General features: G+C 39.8%; 1 non-coding gene across 1 annotated transcript; it reads left to right on the forward strand.

The window, feature by feature from the left end:
• Window positions 1-2,989: 2,989 nt before the first annotated feature.
• Window positions 2,990-3,096, forward strand: LOC115517315. Its single transcript, XR_003969779.1, has one exon. It is a non-coding gene; the product is annotated as a U6 spliceosomal RNA (small nuclear RNA).
• The last annotated feature ends 3,429 nt before the right edge of the window (window positions 3,097-6,525 follow it).

A 6,525-nucleotide genomic window follows, 5' to 3' on the forward strand; every position in this document is an offset into this window, starting at 1 on the left:
CAGCTTAGCCAGCAGATGATAAAATAAACAATTAGTATGATCTAACTTGGTAGCAAGCTTCAAAATATGGTAGTAAGTTTAAAAAGTTGAAAGCAGACACATCTAATAAGCCTATGCATATAAGCTCAACTAATCTTTGGAATAGGACTAAGAATACCATTGGGGAAAGGATAGTGTCAATAAATGGTGTGAGAAAACTGGATATCCACGTGCAAAAGAATGAAATTGGAACTATATCTCACACCATACACAAAATCAACTCAAATAGATTAAAGACTTAGATATAAGACCTAAAACTGGAAAACTCCTAGAAGTAACCATAAGGGTAAAGCTTCCTACTACAGGGGAAAAGTTTCTGGTCTGAGCAATGATTTTTTGGATATGACACCAAAAGTACATGCAACAAAAGCAAAAACTAAGTGATACTACATCAAACTAAAAATTCTGCACAGCAAAAGAAACAAACAAAATGAAAAGCGACCTACAGAATGGCAAAGTATTTGCAAACCATACATTTGACAAGAGGTTAAAACCCAAAATATATAAAGAACTTCTACAACTCAAAAATTTTTTTTTAATTTTTACCAAAGTTTATTGGTGAATACTGAGTGGCTATGCTAGTTTAGTTTCATAATTAGCATAAAGAGAAACAAAAAACAGGACATCTGGGTGGCTTAATCAGTTGAGCGTCTGACTTGGCTCAAGTCATGATCTCTCAGTTCATGAGATGGAGACCCACATTGGGCTCACTGCTGTCAGTCTGAGAGCACAGAGCCTGCTTCAGATTCTCTGTCCTCCCTCTCTGCCCTTCCACTGTTTGCACTCTCCCAAAAAAATAAATAAAATTTTAAAAAGGAAAGAAAAACAAAGAAAAACAAAACATGCCCATAATCTAATCTTGTCCAGCTACTATGACCAGTGAAAAGAAGATGACAGAATTAGGTAAGGCAAAAGTGGTTTGCTCTTTCTCCAAAAAAGTTGTAGAGTGAGTCATATGGAGAATAAGTGTAGATTACATATTTATAGGTGAATTTGAAGAGTAGAATTTCATAATTCACCTTTCCAAACAAAGTACACAATAGTTTTAAAGAAAACATAAAAAAATAGCACCCATCTCATAGCATTTAAGTTGTCAAAAGTTTATTTGGAAAAAATGTTTGACTGGGTTGTTTGAAACCTGAAACAAATTTGTTCATCTAAACATTGCTACAAATGGTAGTAGGGCTATAATGTACCTGCCCCTATGTCTTTGTTGGTCTCTCCAGAAATAAATCCTGAGACAAGGATTCCAGTGCAGGTAGCTCATTTGGGTAATGAAGGGAACATTGACAGGGAAAAGTGAAACAAGGAAGGGAAGTATTCCAACAAAAGGTACATTGTCAAGCCAGCTACCACTGTGGGTAATGAGATAATCCCTCTGGAGAACCCCAGAGTAGCCAAGTAGACATCCCAGAGTTATCCCACTACATGATCGAGGAAGCTGGAATATTGACGCCCCAACTGTCATCTGTCTATAGTTGAGGGCTTCTGGTGAGTGCAGAGGTCATTAACTATAGAACTTCCAGCCTGGAAGAATAAAGAATGGGCAGGCAAAGCTGGTTTCCCAGTCAAGAAAAAAAAAATTGGGAAATAAATGTGGATGTTGGCAGTTATGCTGAAGTGAAAAAAAGGAGGAAATATGGAGACAATATGGACAAGAAACCAATGATCTCCATTACATTATACTAATACCACCTCCAAGAATTCTGTGAGAAAATATCTGGGCTGAGGGGAACAATTAGAGGAGAGGCTAACAAAAAAAGAAAAGGAATATAAAGAGGACATTTCAATAAATTAGTTCTCTTCATCTGCATGAGTAAATTAATCTCTCTGTGTCCTTCACCCCACAGGGCTTAACTCCCCTACTGCTAGTCGTTAATGCAATGCTTCTGTCTACTTTTCAGAGGATAAAATTATTCACTCCATGAAAATATATGATCTTCCATTGAGTGCCTAAGTAGATTGATGTGGCCATGACACAAGGACATCTGTAGGAAATGGTGAGGAAAAGGAATATAACAACAATAATAGTAATAATAATGATGGGCTCAAACTGAACAGCAGGTGTCCTGATTTGCCAATTTTGAATCCTGTGTTGTGGACTGAGAGAAACATCAAAGCTGTTCAAACATGGAAATGAAATGAACTAAGTCTTTTTTTTTTAATTTTTTAATGTTTATCTATTTTGAGAGAGAGAAAGAGTGTGCAAGCAGGGGAGGGGCAGAGAGAGAGGGAGACACAGATCCAAAGCAGGTTCCAGGCTCTGAGCTGTCAGCACAGGGCCTGACACAGGGCTTGAACCCATGGACCACAAGATCATGACCTGAGATGAAGTCAGAGGCTCAACTGACTGAACCACCCAGGTGCCCCTAAAAAGTCTTTAAGATGAAACTCCTTCCACAGTTGGAAACAGGGAGAGAGAATGTGTTGTGCTAAAAGAGCTGCACCCCATCAGAGATGAGGAAGGCATAAAGCCCAACTCCTAGGTGCACCTGCTGGAGTGGAACTATGAACTGCCCTGCTCTGGCCTCTCTTGGACCTGGGAACTGTGCCCTGAGACTCAGCTGCTTGAGGCTCACAGAGCCCAACCATAAACAAGAAAAGGAAAGATCTGTGAAGAAACTAGATAGGAGCCAAGAAGATTGATTCCTGCTGTAACTGCGCAGCCTTCTATGCCTGAGATCTCATCACACTGTCCCCCATCTCTCATTTCTGGAAAATCAGAAGAGGCTCTGTCCCTAAAACCCATGATTAACAACACTCAGCAGAGGCCCAGTGAGTGGCTTCCTTCATACAGCCACCATACCCCATGTTACTTTGATAGACTTTCCCTTGGGCAGCTGGCAGGTGCTCCAAGTAATTTGGAGATTGACTAGACCTCTTGTCATCCCTGAGAAATTTGTGGCTGGAAAAGGTAATATTTTCTACTCTACTGGAATACAAAGGCAGAGTGCTCGCTTCGGCAGCACATATACTAAAATTGGAATGATACAGAGAAGATTAGCATGGCCCCTGCGCAAGGATGACACGCAAATTCGTGAAGCGTTCCATATTTTTGCTAATTGGAATACAAAGGCAGAAGGCATCAGGGTCTCCAGAGAAAGCAGGCCCCATGGGAAGAAAAGAACTAGCACAGAACAGTCTCCTGATACCATTCTTCTTCTAGAAGTAGAAAGGTGATTCTCATGGAGTAGGGCTCACTCCCTGGAGGCTCTGCTTATAATCCCTCCAACCCCTGGCAAACACCAAGAGATCATCCTATTTCTACACTTTCACTCCTTGATGGTTTTGTGGAAGAGACCACCTCTCCTCTCCAGGAAGATCAGACACCATAAGAGAAAACTTCAGGTTTGGATTGCCCTTTTGTCCCCTTGAAAGGAATGAAATCGTGCTTGGAGGAGAAAATAAACATAAAAGAGCTAGAAAAGCTAGAAAAGGTACTACCCCCTAAATAAGTCTCCCCTTTACTTTGCTTCAGGTACATATTCTAGAGCTAAAATTCCTAAGCATTTTTGTGTGTCAGGAGGTAGATAAGATTCTTCCACAGGTTCTCTCATTCAACCATTTGATGAAAGTGTTACTCAGCTCATTTTACAGATGAACAAACCAGGAAATAGTTTATATAATTGATCTCAGAAAGTTTCCACAGTTGGTAAAGTATGATTTGTAATTCGACCCTAGGCTCATTACTTCAAGTTGTTTGCTTTTCTACTATGCTTAGCTGCCTATTACTTCTCATAAATGAGAACATTGTCCTTATTTTCAAGGGTTTTGCAGAAATGACACAGGTGTGACAATATGTCCAAACCAAATGAAGTAGATGGATGTGCTGTTATGAGAGCAGACCAATAACCCTTTCATGTCATTGTGCCTTCTTAGACCTGCTTTAGGAAAAAAGTAAAATATCAGAGAAACATCTTTCTCTCATCTTACACATTATATCTCAAGACCTGGCTGTCCTAGATTGGGTCTATCCAATCTTTCCAAAATATAATAGAAGTGAGAGTGTAGTTTATTTTGTTTGGCTCATCAATTGATTCAGTCCAAGCATCCTGAATATGTAACATAACTTCAGCAGCAGTGTATTCATATGTGCACTATGTCCGACACATCACTTTCTAAAACAGTCTGGAGAAACCTTCTGCCACTGACCAAAGCCTCATGCCAGGTAAACACCACTGCCGCTCTCTGTACAGAGGAGCCAAGTAATAAAAGGCGGGTAACAATACAGTCTTGTTAGATTTATCTTTTGGAGGGGGGCACTTGGGTGGCTCAATGGGTTATACATCCAATTCTTGATTTTGGTTCAGGTCATGATTTCCCAGCTTGTGTGATCAAGCACCATGTCAGGGCTCTGTGCAAGCAGTGTGGAGCCTGCTTAGAATTCTCTCTCTCCCTCTCTCTCTGCCCCTCCCCTGCTCTCAAGCACATGCATGTACTTTCTGTCTCTCTCTCAAAATAAATAAATAAACTTAAAAAAAAAGAAATATCTTTTTTTTCACCCACTGTCAATTTAGTTAAGTCAAGCATGAAATGATGATGGCACATAGAGAATCATTTTTCATCCCTTCTTTTTTTCCAGGGCAGCTTTGTCAGACTCTCAAAGTCAGAGAACGCCCTGAAAGGTAGTTGGCCCGGATCTTTTGGCTTCATGTATGAGCAAAAATCTATCCAACTGATGTTTTATCTGAGACATAAATGTAACTAAAATATCACCTCTAGATCTATTAAAGTCTTTATAGCATGTGTATTTGTCCTGTACTTGGAATAGGAGTAAGAATTTTATACTAAAAAGTGATTAAAAATCGTATGCTGTTGTCTCCCCTTTCATATAAAGAAAATAAAGCTTACAAAAACAAACAAACCTCCACTATAGCCACTAAGCAACTTTGTTGTGATGCCAAATTTAGAATTTTCATCCCAATCTCTCCTACTTCAACATCCAGAGCTGTGGGACCATAACTATCTTTAGCAGTCAGACCGAAACCTCTGGGTTTGGAGTGGAACATGTTCTACTACCCAGAATATTCCATCTCACATTGCTTCCTTTGGAAGGAATTCCTCTCAAGTCTGAGCTAATGCTCTAGTAGTCTCAGGTCGGTTGGAGCCTTTCTTGTACATTTCATTTCCTAAAATTTCATCTCACAACTTTTTTGAAGTTCAAATGAAGTGGCTGGTAAATGTTTATCTATCATCTATCTATATTCTCTGTACAGTATAGGTAATCTTTTTTTGACAGATATTTACAAAATACTATTTTCTTCAGACTGTGCTGGGAACTTAGGATAAAGAGTGAACTTGAAGGACGAAAACCATGAGTCAGGAAAGTATTTGGTTGCTTCTATTAACTAGAAGAAGGCCAATATTCTATTTCTGAACTATCATGTGCACATGCAAATTGTATGTGTACACATGTATGTATGTGTGTAGAGACAGAGAGAAAAAGGCGAATCCTGAAGGCTTTGTAAACTCATTTAATAATTTAGCTAAAAGCTGGCCAAACAGGTCTGTTAGCTCAGTAGAAGAGGTTGATTGCAACTGCTGACCACTATAGGTCCTCTCTTTTTCTTATAAAGTCATTATTGTTGGACCAAGTTACCACTGTTCCACAGTCAAATGGATGGTTCTTGCCTTCCTGCCCCTATAAATATACATAGAGCAAGAGTCAGCAAACTGTGACCAATGGACCAAATCTAGCCAGCTGCCTGTGTTTGTATGGCCACTGAACTAAGAATTTTTACATTTTTTTTTCCAACGTTTATTTATTTTTAAGACAGAGAGAGACAGAGCATGAACGGGGGAGGGGCAGAGAGAGAGGGAGACACAGAATCAGAAACAGGCTCCAGGCTCCGAGCCATCAGCCCAGAGCCTGACGCGGGGCTCGAACTCCCGGACCGCGAGATCGTGACCTGGCTGAAGTCGGACGCTTAACCGACTGCGCCACCCAGGCGCCCCAGAATTTTTACATTTTTAACTTAAATTTGAAAATCAATATATGAATAATACTGCAACACATGCAAGTTATATGAAACTCAAATTTCAGTGGACATAAATAACATTTTATTGAAACACAGCCACATGTGTTCATTTAGGTATTGTCTGTGGCTGCTTTCACATAACAGCAAAGGGGAGTAGTTGTGATAGAGACTATATTGCCTTCAAGCCAAAATTTTTAAGAAAAAGCTTGCTGACCCTCAGTTTAAAGCATTATAGAAATGGGTCCCTCTCTACTGAAATGATGACTAGGGTGGGTATAATCCAAAGATGTGTATCTCCCAGGGAGATCAGCACAGGGGATAATGTACACCCTGTAACCCATCTGCTTGTGGAACCCTATTTTATATTTGAAGTCTTTATGTTAGTGAAGTATGTGTGTGCCTCCTTTTCACAACAGAGTGTATGTATATGTGTGTAGGCATGTGAGTATAAGAGACAGAGAAAATGTGTATATATGTGTGTGTTTGGTTAACAGTATCACAAGATGAG

This window comes from Lynx canadensis, chromosome B3 (genome assembly GCF_007474595.2).
Source record: "Lynx canadensis isolate LIC74 chromosome B3, mLynCan4.pri.v2, whole genome shotgun sequence".
In the NCBI taxonomy this organism is placed as follows: Eukaryota; Metazoa; Chordata; class Mammalia; order Carnivora; family Felidae; genus Lynx; species Lynx canadensis.